We start from the raw sequence: 22,166 nt of genomic DNA, 5'->3' as shown, positions 1-22,166 counted from the left end.
GATCTACAAATTGAAATTTGTAGGCGATATCGTATCGCAGGATCCAGACAAGATCAATGCCATAGGGGAAATGCCAAGAAGACAATTCTGCGAATGCTTGGGGTGGTAATCTTCATGGGGAAGTTCATTCCCAACTTATCCAATCATACAATGGCTCTACGTAAGCTCATAAAAAAGAATGTTGACTTTAAATGGACACCTGAAGACGCAGCTGAGTGGCGAGACATGAAAACAGCTCTGACCACTGCTCCACTGTTAATGTTCTATGACTCGACAAAGGAAATGAAAATCTTCACTGATGCCAGCAAACAGAGCATTGGCACAATCCTCCTTCAGAAAGCTGACCAGGATATGTGGAGACTAATTAGGTATGCATCTCGTTCCATTACTCCTACAGAGCAGATATGTGCGCAAATTGAAAAAGAGTGCAGGCATCACAAAATTTCACAACTATATTTATGGGTGCCACACTGTACCGTTGAGACTGATCACAGACCCTTAGTTAACATCATCAAAAAAGGCCTCAAAGAGATGTCTCCACGTCTTCAGAGAACGATGATGAAGCTCAGGAGCTACAATTTCACACCAGTTTGCACACCAGGGAAAGACTTAGTTGTTGCTGATACCCTACCCAGAGCTATAAATGATACTGATACCACGGTTTCAGATATAGTACACATTGTGGAAGCACAAGCCTCATTTGTTGCTGAGATGCTACCAGTGTCTGATAGAAAGCTACAAATCATAAAAGAAGAAATGGAAAAAGACTGGATACTCCAAAGGGTAATCAAATACCTCAAAGAAGGTTGGCCCAATGGGTGTTGCTCAGCTTTTCGCAGTATCAAAGATGACCTCACAGTAATGAATGGATTCCTACGCAAAGGAGATAGGATAGTTATTCCTTCATGCCTCCGACAGGGTATCTTGGAACAGATACACAAGGGTCAACAAGGTATTGAAAAATGTTGTAGACGAGCAAGACAATCTGTGTACTGGCCTGGAATCAACAAGGATGTGGATAATCAGGCGCAGAAATTCAGCATTTGTCAGATGCATCAATCTGTGCAATGCAAAGAAAGCTTAGAAGAAGTTTTTTTTAAATAAATGTTTTTTATTGGATTTTTGAACAAAGTATATTTACCATTATGTACACAGAATAAGATACATATATATAATATATAGAAGAGAAGAGCACACACAAACATACCACAAAAAAATAAACAAATAAAATAAAATAACTGGTAAGGTATAATGCACCAGCTCAACAGCAACAACTCTGTACAATTGCCAATATTATTTTTAACACATAAGTAGGCATCTGTTTGTGTGTGTGTGTGGGGGGGGGGGGGGGAGGGGGGGGGGTGTGGGGGGGGGGACTGGGGAGGTACATATGCATTCGAATGGGTCTGGTGTTGGTGTTGTCACTTGCTTCTCCCGGACGGATTTCGCTGCCGTTGTCATCTCGCGTTCACCTCCGCTTCAACCGTTTGTCCCGTCTTTCGCCCGGATTTTCCTTGCTCTCTGTTCTTGTAGGTGCCAAGTTTGTTATTATTTGCCGTGCCCTCCTTCCAGTTATCATTCCCCTGCCTCCCCCCCCCACTTCTCTGTTGTTCCCTGTCACCTCACTCTCCCCCCCCCCCCCTTCTGCCCCCTTCCCCCCTCCCCTTCTCCTGTGGTTCGCCTTTCTTTCCTCTTAGGTTTAGCTGCCCCCCCCCCTCCCCCGGTCTATCCCTCCCTCCCCCACCTTGGCTACTTTCCCCTGATTCTTGGCTACCTGGCTATTCTTCTGCTTGTTCATTGGCCACAAACAGGTCCCAGAACAATTGGGTGAATGACTCCCATGTTCTGTGGAAGCCATTGTCTGACCCTCGGATGGCGAATTTGATTTTCTCCATTGGAAGAGATTCTGAGAGGTCGGACAGCCAGTCTGCAGCTTTGGGTGGTGCTGCTGACCGCCAGCCGAACAGGATTCTACAGCGGGCGATCAGGGAGGCAAATGCAAGGGCGTCTGCCCTCCTCCCCAGGAATAGATCTGGCTGGTCTGAAACCTCGAAGACCGCCACTTTCGGGCATGGCTCCACCCTCATCCCCACCATTTTGGACATTGCCTCAAAGAAGGCTGTCCAGTACCCCACAAGTCTGGGGCAAGACCAGAACATGTGGGTGTGGTTGGCCGGGCCTTATTGGCACCGCTCACATCTATCCTCCACCTCCGGGAAGAACCTACTCATACGGGTTCTTGTTAAGTGGGCTCCATGTACCACTTTTAGATGCGTCAAGCTGAGCCTTGTGCACGTGGAGGTGGAGTTGACCCTATGCAGTGCTTCGCTCCAGAGTCCCCACCCTATTTCAATCCTCCCATTTCTTTCTTGTTGCGTCCAGTACGGCGTCGGCCCTTTCTACCAGTCGGTCATACATGTCGCTACAGTTCCCTTTATCTAGGATGCTTGCATCCAGTAACTCATCCGGTAATGTCTATCGTGGCGGTTGTGGGTACGTCCTTGTCTCCTTTCATAGGAAGTTTTTGAGTTGCAGGTACCTTAGCTCGTTCCCCTGGCTAGCTGGAACTTCTCTGTCAGTTCGACCAGTGTTGCGATCCTGCCATCCGTGTATAGGTCCCTGACTGTCAGTGTCCCTCCGTCCTGTCCCCACTTTTTAAAGGTGGCGTCAGCCAAATTGCTGCCGTAGTTGGTTCCAGGACTGGAGGGTGGCTATCACCACCGGGCTGCTGGAGTGTTTTTTGGGTGGGGATGGGAGTGCCGCCGTAGCGAGGGCCCGGAGAGAGGTCCCCTTGCAGGAGGCCTCTTCCGCACCCACTCGTCTTCTGGCTCCTTGATCCATCCCCTTATTCACTCAGCTGTCGCCGCCCAGTGATAGAATTGTAGGTTTGGGAGAGCTAGCCCCCCCTGGATCTTGTTTTTTGTAGGACCTTCTTTGGGATCCTAACATTCTCCCCCCCCCCCCCCCCCCCCCCCCCCCCCCCCCATACGAATGCAATGATTAGTTGGTCTAGTGCTTTGAAAAAGGCCTTGGGGATGTAGATCGGGATTGATCTAAGTAGGAAGAGGTACCTGGGCAGCACGTTCATTTTGATCGTCTGGACTCTCCCCGCGAGGGAGAATGGGAGTGTGTTCCATCTTTGCAGGTCCTTTTTTATTTCCTCCTTCAGACTGGTGAGGTTCCATTTATGGATCCCTTTCCAGTCATGGATTATTTGGATCCCCAGGTAGCGGAATTTGTGTCGGGCTTGTTTAAACGGCAGTCCAGTTAGTGCTGCCCCCCCTCCTTGTGGGTGTACCGGGAAGATCTCGCTTTTGCTCATGTTGAATTTGTAGCCCGAGAAGGCACCAAACTCTTTCAATAGTTCGATAATTCCATCCATGCTGCTTTGTGGGTCCGAAGTGTAGAGGAGCAGGTCATCTGCATAGAGTAAGACTCTGTGCTCTCTTCCACCCCTTCGGATCCCCCTTCAGCTTTTTACTTGTGGAACTTGTTCAAGGAACAGGTACTACGTGTCCTTGATATGTATGTCCCTGTCAGGCAGGGAAGAGATGGCCGAGTGAGGGAACCATGGTTGACAAGAGAGGTTGAATGTCTTGTTAAGAGGAAAAAAGAGACTTATGTAAGGCTGAGGAAACAAGGTTCAGACAGGGCGCTGGAGGGATACAAGATAGCCAGGAGGGAACTGAAGAAAGGGATTAGGAGAGCTAAGAGAGGGCATGAACAATCTTTGGCAGGTAGGATCAAGGAAAACCCCAAGGCCTTTTACACATATGTGAGAAATATGAGAATCACTAGAGCGAGGGTAGATCCGATCAAGGACAGTAGCGGGAGATTGTGTATTGAGTCTGAAGAGATAGGAGAGGTCTTGAACGAGTACTTTTCTTCAGTATTTACAAATGAGAGGGGCCATATTGTTGGAGAGGACAGTGTGAAACAGACTGGTAAGCTCGAGGAAATACTTGTTAGGAAGGAAGATGTGTTTGGCATATTGAAAAACTTGAGGATAGACAAGTCCCCCGGGCCTGACGGGATATATCCAAGGATTCTATGGGAAGCAAGAGATTAAATTGCAAGCCGTTGGCAATGATCTTTTCGTCCTCACTGTCAACAGGGGTGGTACCAGGGGATTGGAGAGTGGCGAATGTCGTGCCCCTGTTCAAAAAAGGGACTAGGGATAACCCTGAGAATTACAGGCCAGTTAGTCTTACTTCGGTGGTAGGCAAAGTAATGGAAAGGGTACTGAAGGATAGGATTTCTGAGCATCTGGAAAGACACTGCTTGATTAGGGATAGTCAGCACGGATTTGTGAGGGGTAGGTCTTGTCTTACAAATCTTATTGAATTCTTTGTGGAGGTGACCAAGCATGTGGATGAAGGTAAAGCAGTGGATGTAGTGTACATGGATTTTAGGAAGGCATTTGATAAGGTTCCCCATGGTAGGCTTATGCAGAAAGTAAGGAGGCATGTGATAGTGGGAAATTTGGCCAGTTGGATAACAAACTGGCTAACCGATAGAAGTCAGAGAGTGGTGGTGGATGGCAAATATTCAGCCTGGATCCCCGTTACCAGTGGCGTACCGCAGGGATCAGTTCTGGGTCCTCTGCTGTTTGTGATTTTCATTAATGACTTGGATGAGGGAGTTGAAGGGTGGGTCAATAAATTTGCAGACGATACAAAGCTGCTGGAGTTGTGGATAGTGAGGAGGGCTGTTGTCGGCTGCAAAGAGACATAGATAGGATGCAGAGCTGGGCTGAGAAGTGGCAGATGGAGCTTAACCCTGAAAAGTGTGAGGTTGTCCATTTTGGAAGGACAAATATGAATGCGGAATACAGGGTTAATGGTAGAGTTCTTGGCAATGTAGAGGAGCAGAGAGATCTTGGGGTCTATGTTCATACATCTTTGAAAATTGCCACTCAAGTGGATAGAGCTGTGAAGAAGCGTTCATTAACAGAGGGATTGAATTTAAGAGCCGTGAGGTGATGATGCAGCTGTACAAAACTTTGGTAAGGCCACATTTGGAGTACTATGTACAGTTCTGGTCGCCTCATTTTAGGAAGGATGTGGAAGCTTTGGAAAAGGTGCAAAGGAGATTTACCAGGATGTTGCCTGGAATGGAGAGTAGGTCTTACGAGGAAAGGTTGAGGGTGCTAGGCCTTTTCTCATTAGAACGGAGAAGGATGAGGGGCGACTTGATAGAGGCTTATAAGATGATCAGGGGAATAGATAGAGTAGACAGTCAGAGACTTTTTCCCCGGGTGGAACAAATCATTACAAGGGGACATAAATTTAAGGTGAATGGTGGAAGATATAGGGAGGATGTCAAAGGTAGGTTCTTTACCCAGAGAGTAGTGGGGGCATGGATTGCACTGCCTGTGGAAGTAGTTGAGTCGGAAACATTAGGGACCTTCAAGCAGCTATTGGATAGGTACATGGATTACGGTAGAATGATATAGTGTAGATTAATTTGTTCTTAAGGGCAGCACGGTAGCATTGTGGATAGCACAATTGCTTCACAGCTCCAGGGTCCCAGGTTCATAAGAACATAAACATAAGAACTAGGAGCAGGAGTAGGCCACCTGGCCCCTCGATCCTGCTCCACCATTCAATGAGATCATGGCTGACCTTTTGTGGACTCAGCTCCACTTTCCGGCCCGAACACCATAACCCTTCATCCCTTTATTCGTCAAAAAACTATCTATCTTTATCTTAAAAACATTTAATGAAGGAGCCTCTACTGCTTCACTGGGCAAAGAATTCCATAGATTCACAACCCTTTGGGTGAACAAGTTCCTCCTAAACTCAGTCTTAAAGTCTACTTCCCCTTATTTTGAGGCTATGCCCCCTAGTTCTGCTTTCACCTGCCAGTGGAAACAACCTGCCCGCATCTATCCTATCTATCCCCTTCATAATCTTATATGTTTCTATAAGATCCCCCCTCATCCTTCTAAATTCCAACGAGTACAGTCCCAGTCTACTCAACCTCTCCTCGTAATCCAACCCCTTCAGCTCTGGGATTAACCTAGTGAATATCCTCTGCACACCCTCCAGTGCCAGTACGTCCTTTCTCAAGTAAGGAGACCAAAACTGAACACAATACTCCAGGTGTGGCCTCACTAACACCTTATACAATTGCAGCAGAACCTCCCTAGTCTTAAACTCCATCCCTCTAGCAATGAAGGACAAAATCCCATTTGCCTTCTTAATCACCTGTTGCACCTGTAAACCAACTTTTTGCGACTCATGCACTAGCACACCCAGGTCTCTGCACAGCAGCATGTTTTAATATTTTATCATTTAAATAATAATCCCTTTTGCTGTTATTCCTACCAAAATGGATAACCTCACATTTTCCGGCTTGGGTCGATTCTGGCTTGGGTCACTGTCTGTGCGGAGTCTGCACATCCTCCCCGTGTGTGCGTGAGTTTCCTCCGAGTGCTCCGGTTTCCAACCACAGTCCAAAGATGTGCAGGTTAGGTGGATTGGCCATGATAAATTGCCCTTAGTGTCCAAAATTGCCCTTAGTGTTGGGTTGAGGTGTTGACCTTGGGTAGGGTGCTCTTTCCAGACTCAATGAGCCGAATGGCCTCCTTCTGCACTGTAAATTCGATGATAATCTATGATTAATCGAGGACAAAGGTTCGGCACAACATCGTATGCCGAAGGGCCTGTTCTGTGCTGTATTTTTCTATGTTCTATGTTCTATGTACTGCTCTGAATGCAATTGCTAATGGCTCGATTGCTAGAGCGAACAGCAGCGGGGACAGTGCGCATTCTTGTCTGGTGCCTCTGTGCAGCTGGAAGTATCGGGAGTTGGTGTTTTTGGTCCGTATGCTCTCCATGGGAGCATTGTAGAGGAGTTTTACCCAGGAGGTGAACCCTGTTCCAAGCCCGAACCGTTCCAGTACCTCTATGAGGTATTTCAATTCGACACTGTCGAAGGCCTTTTCTGCCTCGAGGGAGAAGATCACCTCTGGTATTCTCTCCCCGGATGGGGTCATTATCTTTTTTTAAAAAATATATTTATTAAAGTTTTTTAACAACAGAATTTTTCTCCCTTACAAACAATACCCCCCCCCCCTCCCCCCCGTAACAAACTAACAGGAAATCGCGCGGAGCAAGATGGCAAAATGATATATTTACATAGCTTTATACACTGGCTCTCTCCCGTACGTGCCAGTTTCCCCCACCCTTCATGTTATCTCTTGCTCATCCACCCCCCCCCAAGCAATCCCCCGTTCCCCCCCCCCCCAAGACGTCCCCCCTCTGGGTTGCTGCTGCTGACCAACCTTCCTCTAACGCTCCACGAGATAGTCTAGGAACAGTTGCCACCGCCTGTAGAACCCCTGCGCAGACCCTCTCAAGGCGAACTTAATCATCTCCAGCTTTATGAATCCAACCATGTCGTTTATCCAGGCCTCTACGCTGGGGGGCTTCGCCTCCTTCCACATTAGCAAGATCCGTCGCCGGGCTACTAGGGACGCAAAGGCCAGAATGCCGGCCTCTTTCTCCTCCTGCACTCCCGGCTCGTCCACTACTCCAAATATTGCTCGCCCCCAGCTTGGCTTGACCCGGACTTTCAACACCTGAGATATTGCTCCCGCCACTCCTCTCCAGAACCACTCCAGTGCCGGGCATGACCAAAACATATGGACATGGTTCGCCGGGCTCCCTGAGCACCTTCCACATGTGTCCTCTACTCCAAAGAACCTGCTCAGCCTCGCCCCCGTCAGGTGAGCTCTGTGAATCACCTTAAATTGTATCAGGCTGAGCCTGGCACACGAGAAGGAGGAATTAACCCTACCTAGGGCATCAGCCCACAGACCTTCCTCGATCTCCTCCCCCAGCTCCTCCTCCCATTTACCCTTCAACTCTGCTACCGGCGCTTCCCCCTCTTCTTTCATCTCCTGGTGTATTGTGAGGTGTGGTGACACCTTGCCCTCCCCGACCCATACACCCGAGATCACCCTATCTTGAATTTCTTGTGCCGGGAGCAACGGGAATTCCCTCACCTGTCGCCTCACAAACACCCTCACCTGCAAATATCTAAAGGCATTTCCCGGGAGTAACTCGAACTTCTCCTCCAGTGCCCCTAGGCTCGCAAATGTCCCGTCAATGAACAGGTCCCCCATTCTTCTTATCCCCGCCCGATGCCAGCTCTGGAACCCCCCCGTCCATCTTCCCCGGGACAAACCGGTGGTTACCCCTGATCGGGGAGCACACCGAGGCTCCCACTGCACCCCTGTGCCGTCTCCACTGGCCCCAGATCCTTAGCGTTGGGGCCACCACTGGGCTCGTGGTATACTTTGACGGCGAGAACGGCAGCGGTGCCATCACCAACGCCCCCAGGCTCGTTCCTTTACAGGACGCCATCTCCATCCTCTTCTATGCCGCCCCTTCTCCCTCCATAACCCACTTGCGGATCATCACCACATTTGCTGCCCAGTAGTAGCTCCCTAGGTTTGGCAGCGCCAACCCTCCTCGGTCCCTACTGCGTTCCAGGAACCCTCTCCTTACCCTCGGGGTTTTATTCGCCCACACAAACCCCATAATACTTCTACCTACTCTCTTAAAAAAGCCCTTGGTGATCACGATGGGGAGGCACTGAAATACAAACAGAAACCTCGGAAGGGCCACCATTTTGACCGACTGCACTCCACCCGCCAGCAAGACCGGTAACATGTCCCATCTGTTGAAGTCCTCCTCCATTTGCTCCACCAAACTTGTCAGATTCAGTTTATGTAGGGCCCCCCAACTCCTGGCTATCTGGATCCCCAGATACCGAAAACTCCCCGCCGACCTCCTCAGCGGTAGGTCCCCTATCCCTCTTTCTTGGTCCCCTGCCTGTATTACAAAGAGCTCACTCTTCCCTACATTAAGCTTATAGCCCGAAAACTCCCCAAACTCCCTTAAAGTCTGCATGACCTCCACCATCCCCTCCATTGGATCCGCCACGTACAACAACAGGCCAGCCGCATATAGCGACACCCGATGCTCTTCTCCCCTTCGGACCACCCCCCTCCATTTATTAGACTCCCTCAATGACATGGCCAATGGTTCAATCGCCAATGCGAACAACAGGGGGAACAGGGGGCACCACTGTCTCGTTCCTCGGTACAGTCGAAAGTACTCCGACCTCCGCCGGTTCGTCACTACACTCGCCACCGGGGCTCTGTAAAGGAGCTTAACCCAACTGATAAACCCTCCCTCCGAACCCAAACCTACGCAGCACCTCCCAGAGGTACTCCCACTCTACTCGGTCAAAGGCCTTTTCCGCGTCCATAGCTGCCACTATCTCCGCCTCTCCCTCCTCCGATGGCATCATTATCACGTTTAAGAGCCGCCGCACATTAGTGTTTAATTGCCTGCCCTTTACGAATCCCGTCTGGTCCTCGTGGATCACCCCCGGGGACGCAGTCCTCAACCCTTGTGGCCAGCACTTTTGCCAACAACTTAGCATCCACATTGAGGAGCGAGATCGGCCTGTACGATCCACATTGCAGTGGGTCCTTGTCCCGCTTTAGGATCAAAGAAATTGTCGCTTCCGACATTGTCGGGGGCAGGGTCCCCTCCTCTCTTGCCTCATTAAAGGCCCTCACTAGTAGCGGGGCCAACAGGTCTACGTACTTTCTGTAGAACTCCACCGGGAACCCGTCTGGCCCCGGGGCCTTCCCCGCCTGCATACTCCCCAAACCCTTACTCAGCTCCTCCAAGCCAATTGGTGCCCCCAAACCAGCCACCTCTTGCTCCTCCACCCTCGGGAACCTCAGTTGGCCTAGGAATCGTCTCATCCCCCCTTGCCCCGCTGGGGGCTGGGATCTGTACAGCTCTTCATAGAAGGCCTTGAATACCTCGTTTATTTTCGTCGCACTCCGAACCGTGGCTCCCCTTCCATCTTTGATTCCCCCTATTTCCCTCGCTGCCATCCTCTTACGGAGCTGGTGTGCCAGCATCCGACTAGCCTTTTCCCCAAACTCGTAGGTCGCCCCCTGCGCCTTCCTCCACTGTGCCTCTGCCATCCCTGTGGTCAACAGGTCAAACTCCGCCTGGAGCCGTCGTCTTTCCCCAAGTAATCTTTCCTCCGGGGCCTCTGCGTATCTCCTGTCCACTCTCAAAACCTCCCCCACTAACCTCTCCCTTTCCATGCCCTCTATCTTCTCCCGATGAGCCCTGATGGAGATTAGCTCTTCCCTGATCACCGCCTTCAACGCCTCCCATACCACCCCCATCCGCACCTCCCCGTTGTCGTTGGCCTCCAAGTACCTTTCGATACACACCTTCACCTTCCCACACACCACCTCATCGGCCAGCAGTCCCACATCCAGCCGCCACAGCGGGCGTTGGTCCCTCTCCTCTCCCAGCTCCAGTTCCACCCAGTGCGGGGCATGGTCCGAAACGGCTATAGCCGAATACTCCGTCCCCTCCACCCTCGGGATGAGCGCCCTGCCCAGAACAAAAAAATCTATTCGGGAGTAGGCTTTGTGCACGTGGGAGAAGAAAGAAAATTCCCTGGCCTGCGGTCTTGCAAACCGCCATGGGTCCACTCCCCCCATCTGATCCATAAACCCCCTAAGCACCTTGGCCGCCGCCGGCCTCTTTGCCGTCCTTGATCTGGAGCGGTCCAGTGCTGGGTCCAGCACTGTATTGTAGTCCCCTCCCATTATCAGGCCTCCTACCTCCAGGTCCGGAATGCGCCCCAACATGCGCTTCATGAATCCAGCATCATCCCAGTTCGGGCGTATACATTTACCAACACCACCCACGTCCCTTGCAACCTACCACTCACCATCACATATCTCCCTCCATTATCCACTACGATAGTCTTGGCCTCAAATGACACATGCTTTCCCACCAATATTGCCACCCCTCTATTCTTCGCGTCGAGTCCCGAGTGAAATACCTGTCCTACCCATCCCTTTCTTAACCTAACCTGGTCCACCACCTTCAGGTGTGTCTCTTGGAGCATAGCCACGTCTGCCTTCAGTCCCTTCAAGTGCGCGAACACTCGAGCCCTCTTCACCGGTCCATTCAGGCCCCTCACGTTCCAAGTTATCAGCCGGATTGGAGGGGCTCTCACCCCCCCCTCCACACCCCCCCACACCCCCCCCCCGCCGACTAGCCATCTCCTTTTCTGGGCCAGTCCCGTGTCCGCGTCTCCCTCACCCTCCAGTCCCCCAGCCGGGGGACCCCCGCCCCGACCACCTCTTCTGTGTCCCATTCCCTTTCTCCCTGCCCCCCCCCCCCCCCCCCCGCCGCTAGACCTCTGTCTAGCTTTTTTGCTCCCCCCATAGCACTCCCGTAAGTCAGCTGACACCTGCTGACCCCGGCTTCCCCCGCCGTCCCTTTGACCTCCCCGTGTGGGAGTGTCCCAATCAAAATGGTTCCTTCGTCCCCCCTTCCCGCTTTTCTTTCCGCGCGCGGGAAAAACCCCGCGCTTTCCAAAGCCTGCCTCGCTCCCTCTGGCGCAGCTCCTATCGCAGCCTTGTCTCTCTCCCCCAGCCCATGTAACATTTCCTGAACATTATTGACCCCCTAGAAACAACAACCATCACACATCAAGCCTCATACATCCCCCCCACCCTCACAAACCCTCAGCTAGAGTCCAACTTTTCGGTTTGTATGAGGTCCACGCCTCTTCAGGCGTATCAAAGTAATAGTGTTGGTCCTTGTATGTGACCCACAGTCGCACTGGCTGCAGAATTCCAAATTTCACTCCTTTCCAGTGCAGCGCCACTTTGGCCCGGTTGAAACCCGCTCTCCGCTTTGCAACCTCCGTTCTCCAGTCCGGGTATATTCGGATCTCTGCATTGTCCCACTTGCTGCTCCGCTCCTTCTTGGCCCATTTCAGGACCCTCTCTCTGTCCGTGAACCGGTGAAATCTCACCACCATCGCCCTTGGCGGCTCATTTGCCTTGAGCTTCCTCGCCAGCACCCGGTGTGCCCTGTCCAGCTCCAGCGACCTCGAAGGGGCCTCCGCGCCCATCATCGCCCCGATCATCGTGCCCGCGTATGCCACGACATCGGCCCCCTCCACTCCCTCAGGGAGACCCAGGATCCGCAGATTCTTTCTCCTCGACCTGTTCTCCAGGTCTTCGAGTCTTCCCGCCCACCTCTTGTGTAGCGCCTCGTTCTGCTCCACTCTCACCACCAGGCCCAAGAGCTCGTCCTCATTCTCACTGACTCTGTTCTGTACCTCCTGGATCTTAACCTCGTGGGCCTTTTGGGTCATCCCTAGTCCTTCAATTACCGCCAGCATAGGCGCCAGCATCTCCTTGCGCAGCTCCTCGAAGCAGCGCTTGATGAACTCCTGCAGCTCCGGCCCGCACTCCGCTTTGTCCCCGGCCGCCGCCATTTTGATTTTCTTCCCTCGCTTCTCCCGCTGCTCCAGTGCCGTTTTCTTGGCCGTTGCACTTCTGGTCCGGTCCATAAAAGTTGGAGGGGGACCTCTCTCTTCACTTCCCTACGGGTTGTCTTCAAAATAATTCCGTTGGGGCTCCTCCAATGAGCCCTAAAGTCCGTAGTAGCGGGAGCTGCCGAATCGTGCGGCTTAGCTCTGCATAGCCGCAACCGGAAGTCGATGGGGTCATTATCACGTTCAGCAGGCGCCTGATGTTCGAGGTTAGCTGTCTATCTTTGACAAAGCCCATCTGGTCCTCTGTGACCACCTCTGGTACGCAGTCTTCTAGCCTTTTGGCTAGGATTTTGGCCAGTATTTTGGCATCGGCTTGGAAGAAAATGAACTCATCACCAATCCTTGGATCAAAATTGGTATGGATCTATTCTACTTTAAAGGTCGTGACTATCTAGTCATAATTGACTATTATTCCAACTCTCTCGAGGTGATTACGTTGAATGATTCAATGACAAGATCTATAATACGTGCAGCAAAATCCATTTTTGCTCGCCATGGAATACCAGTATACATTTTCTCTGACAGTGGTCCTTGCTTCACAAGCTTGGAGTGGACACAATTTGCCGAACGATATAATTTTAATCACACCACATCAAGCCCATTGTATCCTCAATCAAATGGCAAAGCAGAGAAAGGCGTAGGAATAGTCAAAAAGCTATTCAATAAAGCGATTGATGACAACAAAGATTTATCTTTGACACTGTTGACGTACAGAGCTACCCCATCGTCATCAGGCTTCGCCAGCTCAGATATTGATGGGCAGAAACATTCACACCACGTTCCCAGAGATCACTGTTCAAAACATGGATCATCAAGACATACATAACCGCCTAAGTTTACAGAAAAAGAAACAGAAAGAGTATTACGACAAGCACACAAAACCTTTATCAAAATGAAAAGAAGGAGACTACGTTCGGATACAAAATCCTGAAGGTGGATGGCAACACATAGCTGAAGTTTTAAGACAAGTTGCACCCAGATCGTATTTGGTTCAGACAGAACAAGGTTCAATGTTCAAAAGAAATAGATGAGCATTCCTGCAAATAAAAAATCATGTTCCATCTCAAACTCAGAACATTATTGCTCAGGATGACATCTTCAAAGACATTGACTTTCCTAATCCATCATTATCACCAATGCATCAAGACAAGTTGGAAGATAACTTGCCTACTTTGATGAAACCACAGAGAAGATCAACAATAACCAGGAGACCACCAAACAGATTCAATTTGTAATGACCGTAATAGCTATTCATCTGCCATCTCAATGTGACTTAACAGTTATTTTTTGCAAATGAATGTAAAGGAAAACAAGTTAATGATTCATGCTCACTACTGTAATATTCAAAGAAAAAATGTTGCAAACAAGTTCATAACCTTTTTTTCCAAAGAAAGGGGGATGTGACATTATCATCAATGTAAGAATTGCTAGGGTTAATGTAATGTCTAAATCAACCACTAGAGGGAGCTATATGTACAAGTATATAAGGCATTGATGCTATGCCTTATGGGGGAGAGGTTGAGGAGAACACTAGAGAACAGACTGAAGAAAGGATAGTGTGAGTGAGAGCAGATCATAGTTAATAGTGTAGAGATTAGTAGTAGATGAGTGGAGATTATATGTTTATTATCAACTGTGAATTATATAGGAGTAAGTGTTGAATCCATATAAGTAATGTTAATAAATGTATAGCTTTGTTCAATTTAAAGCTATTTGTGGTCTTTGTGAACACTACACCAACCATCCTAAAATCAGCAACACAAAGAACACCACAATGTGGACCTTGGTGAGATACAGTCCTATGGACCTTGGTGAGATACAGTCCCATGGGCCCTGCTGAGATACACTCCATGGGCCTGAGTGAGATACACTCCCATAAGCCTTGCTCTCGTAGACTACCATGTGCTTTGCTGACATACACTCCCATGGACCTCACTGAAGTACACGCCCATTGGTCTTTGTGAGATACACTCCCATGGGACTTGCTATGGTACACAGTCATGGGCCTTGCTATTCGAACAATCCCATGTGCCTTGCTGCGGTACATTCTCATGGACCTTGGTCTGATACACTCCCATTGGCCTTTATGAGCTACACTCCCATGGACCTTGCTGATATACACTCCCATGGGCTTTGCTCTGGTACACAACCATGGTCTTGCTGAGATACATTTCCATGGGCGTTGCTGAGATACACTCCCATGGGCCTTGCTGAGATACACTCCCATGGGCCTTGCCTTGCTGAGATACACTCCCATGGACCTTGCTGAGATACACTCCCATGGACCTTGCTGAGATACACTCCCATGGACCTTGCTGAGACACACTCCCATGGCCTTGCTGAGATACATTCCCCATGGGCCTTGGTAAGACACACTCTCATAGGCATTGCTCTGATACAGTCCCATGGGACTTTGCTGAGATACACTCCCTCGAGCCTCAGTGAGATACACTCCCACGGGCCTTGGTGAGATACACTCCCATGGGCCTTGGTGAGATACACTCCCTTGGGCCTTGCTGAGATGCACTCCCATGGGCCTTGGCGATATACACTCCCTTGGACCTTGATGAGATACACTCCAATGGGCCTTGCTGAGATGCACTTCCATGTGCCTTGGTGAGATACCCTCCCTTGGGCCTTGATGAGATACACTCCAATGGGTCTTGCTGAGATACACTCCCTTGGGCCTTGGTAAGATACACTCCCATAGGCCTTGTCAAGATACACTCCTATGTACCTTGGTGAGATACACTCCAATGTGCCCTGCTGAGATACACTCCCTTGGGACTTGCTGTGGCACACTCCCATGGACCTTGTTGAGATAGACTCATGGGCTTTGTTGAGATACACTCCCTTGGGCCTTGATGAGATACACTCCTATGGGCCTTGCTGTGGTACACTCCCTTGGGCCTTGCTGTGATACATTCCCATGGACCTTATTGAGATAGACATCCATGGGCCTTGCTGTGATACACTCCCATGGACCTTGCTGAGATACACTCCCATGGGCCTTGCTGAGATACATTCCCATGGGCCTTGGTGAGACACACTCCCATAGGCATTGCTGAGATACACTCCCATGGACCTGCTGAGACACACTCCCATGGCCTTGCTGAGATACATTCTCCATGGGCCTTGGTGAGACACACTCTCATAGGCATTGCTCTGATACAGTCCCATGGGACTTTGCTGAAATACACTCCCTCGAGCCTCAGTGAGTTACACTCCCATGGGCCTTGGTGAGATACACTCCCATGGGCCTTGATGAGATACACTCCCTTGGGCCTTGCTGAGATGCACTGCCATGGGCCTTGGTGAGATACCCTCCCTTGGGCCTTGATGAGATACACTCCAATGGGCCTTGTTGAGATACACTCCCTTGGGCCTTGGTAAGATACACTCCCATAGGCCTTGTCAAGATACACTCCTATGTACCTTGGTGAGATACACTCCAATGTGCCCTTCTGAGATACACTCCCTTGGGCCTTTCTGTGGCATACTCCCATGGACCTTGTTGAGATAGACTCTCATGGGCTTTGGTGAGATACACTCCCTTGGGCCTTGATGAGATACACTCCTATGGGCCTTGCTGTGGTACACTCCCTTGGGCCTTGCTGTGATACATTCCCATGGACCTTGTTGAGATAGACATCCATGGGCCTTGATGAGAGATACTCCTTCGGGCCTTGCAGTGGTACACTCCCTTGGGCCTTGCTGTGGAACACTGCCATGGGCCTTGCTGTTCAAACACTCCCATGGGTCTTGGTGAGGCACACTCCCTCGAGCTTCAGCGAGATGCATCCCTATGGGCCTTGCTGAGATACACTCCCATGGGCGTTGGTGAGGCACACTACCTCAAACCTCAGTGAGATACATTCCTATGGGCCTTGCTGAGATACACTCCCATGGGCCGTCTTCTGATACACAACCATGGGCTTTGCTGCGATACAATCCGATGGGCCTTGCTGAGATACAATCCCATGGGCCTTGCTGAGATACAGTCCCATGGGCCTTGTGAGGCACACTTCCTCAACCTTCAGTGAGATATACTCCTATGGACCTTGCTGAGATACACTCCCATGTTGTGTTTGTGTGAAATAATCCAACCCCTTGTATTTTATCTTACCTCGAGTTTGCTATGCAAGTTATTCATGCTATGCAAGTTATTCATAGAGTGTTGGAACATTCCAAAATTAAGGGTTAAGGAAACAAGCCTGTTATGGAAATACAAAAAACAAAAATAAACAGCTTTCCATTAATGTAAGTGTAGTGAGAAAAGAAATCAGGGGTGTTTAAATTCACCTCACCTCTTTACCGTAACATTATGCTTACATTTATAACGAAAACTGCTTGTGTAAACTTCTTGCATTGTAATTAATCCCTCCCACCAATGGTGACACTGTAATGCATTAGCGTTATATCTGTACCTTCCAGATACTCAGCTCATACTGCAGAGAAACTCTTCTACTCCAACTAACTTTATGTCTCTTCATTGCAGATTGCATGATGCACTACATGATTTAACTACAAATAATATCAAAATAAGGTCAGAATGGCTGGCGTGGATAGTCAATAATATCTGTGTTCCCTTCTGCCTTCTAATCCTGCTGCACCTGAAGACTTCAATTGACCTTGATTCCTCATGTGCAACACCATGGACAATTGATTAGTGTCAATACTAAACATAAAAGTTGCTAATAACATGGACATCTCCAGTCAATGTATCATATCCTGCTTTCCAGCTGGCTTGTAGTACACTCAAAGACATATTGAACTCATTGCGGTTAGAAATTGCTCTTTGACCCCTTACGGATGGGATGATAAGAGGCAGAATTGGATGACTGATTTTTAAGCTTATAAATCTAAAATAAAAAGTAAATTTTCCCTGCAAGAGGAATGATAAAACTAACATTAAAAATAAACAAAACATACTTAGGAGTTTTGAAGAACAAAGTAAATGAAGATTGTCTACCCTTACAACAGAGGATTCTAATGCTGCACTTGGATCATGTTATACAAGTTGAATGTTGTCAGTTTTTCCTACAATTTGCCGTTCATTGCCAAAAGCTCCAGAAATGGTTGACTCTTTTCTCTTCAGGCTTGCAGTTCATATGAATGCGATAGGGGAGGCCAACCTCCAATTCTGATTAGTGTCGGCTTCACTTAGGTCAATTTTGGACTAGAATATAATGAAGTTCCTATTAAGTGCATGGCATTTCTCATTTCCTCTCGATCCCAATACAAAAGTTTTGATGAAACTCTGGTTGTCTTAGAAGTAAGCCTTTGTTTGATGGACTTTGCTGCAGATTTTCAAAAATCACTGTGTTGGGTCCTAGTTTTTGGCTGTGGCATTCAAAATAAATGATTGAGAAGCAATTTACCCCCAGGAATCACAAACTGGGAGCAGTGAACAGGAGCAGAATATTCCGATTTAAAGCATTTCCTTAAAGTACATTTCTGTAGCAAATTGAACTTCCTCGAAAAGGAATTGACTCTTCTACTGAGTAAGTTAAACAAAGCTAGTTAGTGGTGCTACAATTAATATTAATTTTGATCAAAGTGTTTATATTAGGACAGGGTGAAGATGGGGTTAAGATTTATCATCAGCTGCAACGTATCAGTCTAGGAAAATTTCAGGTATTAAATATGAATCAAGTACTGCCAGTTCACATATATCATCAAATTTTCAAAGTAATGGATTATTCACCCTGTCCCAGTAAAGTTAACCCTATCCTCAAGAATCTTTACTGCACCAGAGTGATATTTTCATTTCCCACACAGCAGCCTTGTTGCCTTTCTCAGTGAGCCTGCCAATTTCTCCTGGATTCTGGGTAATTTTTGCATTGTGGGACCTTCTCATGGGAAATATCTTTCTGTAGCCCAGGGTCTGTCATGTGACCCTTATTTTGAGTAGAGGGAAGACATCTGTCTGCATTAGAATCAAAATGTCACAGACATGAATGGACATTGTTCTGACGACTACATCATCCAATCTCACAATCTTGTACAGTTTTAATGCTCTCTCTCTTCAGTTCCTCAATACTTAAATGATTAAATTCGCTGAAATGAGGCATAATGCCTACACAGTTTTATGCTCCGAGTCACTGCCAACTGTTTGTGATTACTGGATCGCAGTAACCAGGCCACACCACCAACCCACGACGCAGCCAAAAACAAAGATGCAAAGGACAAGTTGCTTGTGTACCTGAACATTTCCTCATTTCATGTAACTTAACTTTACTTCCATGTATGTCTTGGACGTTTTGCTATGTTAATGGTGCTCTATGGCTGTACGTTGTCATTTTTGCTGTTGATTTTAAGATATGATTCCCGTTACTATGCCGGTGATAGTTCATGCCATATTTTTATTTCCTCTAAAAAGACTCAAGATGTTGAAGTGAGCTGTGTTTCTGCTGGATCTTTATCGTCTGTTGCCCTGATGTTTTCCAACTTTCATGCGCTGGAAATAAGTTCTAAAGGCACAAGGAGTCACGAGTAAAATGAGGAGACTTCAAGGTCTAGCTAATTTTATTCAGGTGAGCAGGTGATCATCAAAATACAGTAATATACAAGTGGGGGAGTGTGGAAGGGCTAGAGAAAAACAGAGGACTTGGACTCGATAATTTTTTTAAATTGCACTCAGGACATGGGTGCCAAGTGCCAGGATCCTATATTGGGATTTCAGATGGGTAGGTTATTTTAACGTAAGGAAAATCAAAGAAATTGCAATTGAGATGCAGCCCATTTTGCCCCAGCCAATTTGTGACAGCATTTAGCCCCATGCAAGCAAAGCATTCCAATCACAATTACGCATCCTGATCCCAGATCCCTTCATTCCCGTTACCCTTCATCCAATTGAAAGTTCAATGTCAACTTAGTTTCTGTCGCAACCACAATCCTTCAGGGCCTGTTGGCCCCATGCCCAAATTCCCATAATTCACTGTCTAGCAGGAAAATCTACTGTCTAATAATGTCATAAATTATAATAGCTAACCCTGAGCTGTTTTGTACATGTATTTACCTAGTACTTACCCACTATCCCCACCCCTGCTACCATTTTGGCACTGTCAGGGAAAGTATCGAGAGGCTTGCCTGCCCACAGGCTAATTGACCCGCCACCATTGTGATTTTACCCGCAGTATGGGGAGGCCAATGACAACTGTCCAGACAGCCACATTTGACTGGACAGGCTGAGGGCTGGACAAGCAATGTGCCCTTTTAGGGCCTCTGTGTCTACCGGAGGCACCCCAAAAGGTATTTTCACTTTGACCATGTGTAGCACCGTCAATATGACGCGAGGCAGGTTGAGGTAATGTCAATTGAAGGCTTTATTAAGCAGAACTTTATCCCCAGCAGCGTGGTTACAGAATGCAGCTGCTGAGGGAAATGGAGGGGAAACTGGGTTCTTATACCGGCATTTCTGGGTGGAGTCCAGTAGGTGGCAGATCCTATCAGGACCTGGCATCCCTCCACCAATAGCATGTCGACACGTGGTGTACCGTATTACCCCTAATACATACCACCACACCATGCCCCCCCACCCTCCCCCCCCGCCCTGCCCTCCCCCCTGGTTCCCCCAGGCTTCTTCACCGCAGCCCCAATGGGGGAAGAAAGCCCCCCCCCCCACTCACTTCCCCAGCCAATTAATGGCCTGGTGACAATTAAATTAGTGCGGGGAAAACCAGCCAAGCGGAGGTGAGGGTGCCCCTGGAATTTATGCTGGGGCGTGAGGTCCCTGTTTTGTATCACAATGTCATGTTTCTGTTTTTGTGCCCTGATTGTATAAATCTGATTAACGCCTGGACGTTACATGAGCTTTTCTTAATTGTAGGCACATGTATGTTTGTAATTGGTCAATAGCCACAGATCTAGTGCGTCCAATACATCAACGTGGAGTGGATTGTTAGCTGGCTTCAAGACAAGAAACAGAGTGTGGGAGTGAGTGTATTCAGAGTGGCAGAAGATGGGTAGTGGCATTCCACAAGGATCAGTGCTGAGACCACAGCTGTTCACAATTTACATTAATGATTTGGATGTGGAAATAAAAAACACAATTTCATAATTTGCAAATGGTGACAAATTGTGGGCGATATGCAGTACTGAGGAAGACTCTAACAATTTACAGGAGGACATTAATAAACTTGCAGAGTGCATAACTAATTGGCAAATAATGTTCTACGTGTATAAATATGAGGTAGTACATTTTGGTGGGCAGAATAGGGAGGCAACATTATTTGGAGTCCATGTTTGTGGGATAGAGGAACAAAGAGATTTCGGAGAACAGATACAATAATCACTAAAGGGTGCACCACAAGTTAACAAGGCCATAATAAATACCAATGATATCAAGGGATATGGGGATGGATTGGGAAAAAGACATTGAGGTGGATCATCATACTGAATGGCGGAGCAAATTCAATGGACTGAATGGCCTCCTCCTGCAACTATGATCCTATGAAAAGAAACAAATTAAGTCATTGGCTTTATTTCCAAAGGGCTAGAATAAAAGTAGAGAAGTTATGCTAAACCTGCATCGAATTTCATAGAATTTACAGTGCAGAAGGAGGCCATTCGACCCATCGAGTCTGCACTGGCCCTTGGAAAGGGCACCCTACATAAGCCCACACCTCCACCCTATCCATGTAACCCCACCTAACCTTTTTTGGACACTAAGGGCAACTTAGCATGGCCAATCCACCTAACCCGCACATATTTGGACTGTAGGAGGAAACCGGAGCAACCAGAGGAAACCCACGCACACACGGAGAGAACGTGCAGACTCCGCACAGACAGTGACCCAAGCCGGGAATCGAACCTGGGACCCTGGAACTGTGAAGCAATTGTGCTACCATGCCGAATCTTGGTTAGGACAATCTTAAAAGTATTGTGCCCAGTTCTGGTCACCGTAATTTTAAAAAGGGCACTGAGGTACTGGAGAGGGTGTAGAGAAGATTGCCAGGGATGAGACCAGAGAAGCTTGGGTATACATATCAGGAAAGAAATGACAAACTCTTTTACTGTAACAACAAGGGAGGTGGTGGCATAGTAGTATTGTAGCTAGACTAGTAAACCAGAGACCCAGAGTAAGGTGCTGGGGACCAAAGTTCAAATCCCATGACTGCAGGTGGTGAAATTTGAATTCAGTAAAAATAATGATGACCATGGCACCATCGTTGATTGTCGTAAAAACCCATCTGGTTCATTAATGTCCATTAGGGAAGGAAAGCTGCTGTCCTTAACTGGTCCGGCCTATACATGACTCCAAGTCCACAGCAACATGGTTGGCTCTTAACAGCCCCCTCAAGGGCAATTAGGGATGGGCAATAAATGATGGCCCAGCCAGCGATGCCCACATCCCATAAGCAATTTTTTTTTTAAATGGCTAAAACACTGGACGCGATTTAAGTATATCGAGCGCGGAGCACGTTTAGCCATATGTTTCCCGGCGCTCGCAGCAGCGAGAAATACAGCGCTACCGAACGGCACTCAGGTTAGATAGGGGGCCTCAGTGGGGAATGCACGGCCAAGGCCGCACATAGTCCCGTTTTCTGCACTGAGGAGCTCCACTCACCGGAACTCCTCAGTGTAGCGAGAGATCGGGACGCGACACACAGCACCCCTCCAGCCCCAACTCACTATGAGGGAGTTACCGAGCCCCCCCCCCCCCCGCACCCCCCCTACTTTGATCATGCCAGGCTGGCACTACCACCCTGCCCAAAGGGCGTGCACCTGACTCCTCCAATCCCTTGGGAGAC

This window comes from Scyliorhinus torazame, chromosome 8 (genome assembly GCF_047496885.1).
Source record: "Scyliorhinus torazame isolate Kashiwa2021f chromosome 8, sScyTor2.1, whole genome shotgun sequence".
In the NCBI taxonomy this organism is placed as follows: Eukaryota; Metazoa; Chordata; class Chondrichthyes; order Carcharhiniformes; family Scyliorhinidae; genus Scyliorhinus; species Scyliorhinus torazame.
This window is presented reverse-complemented; position numbering follows the sequence as displayed.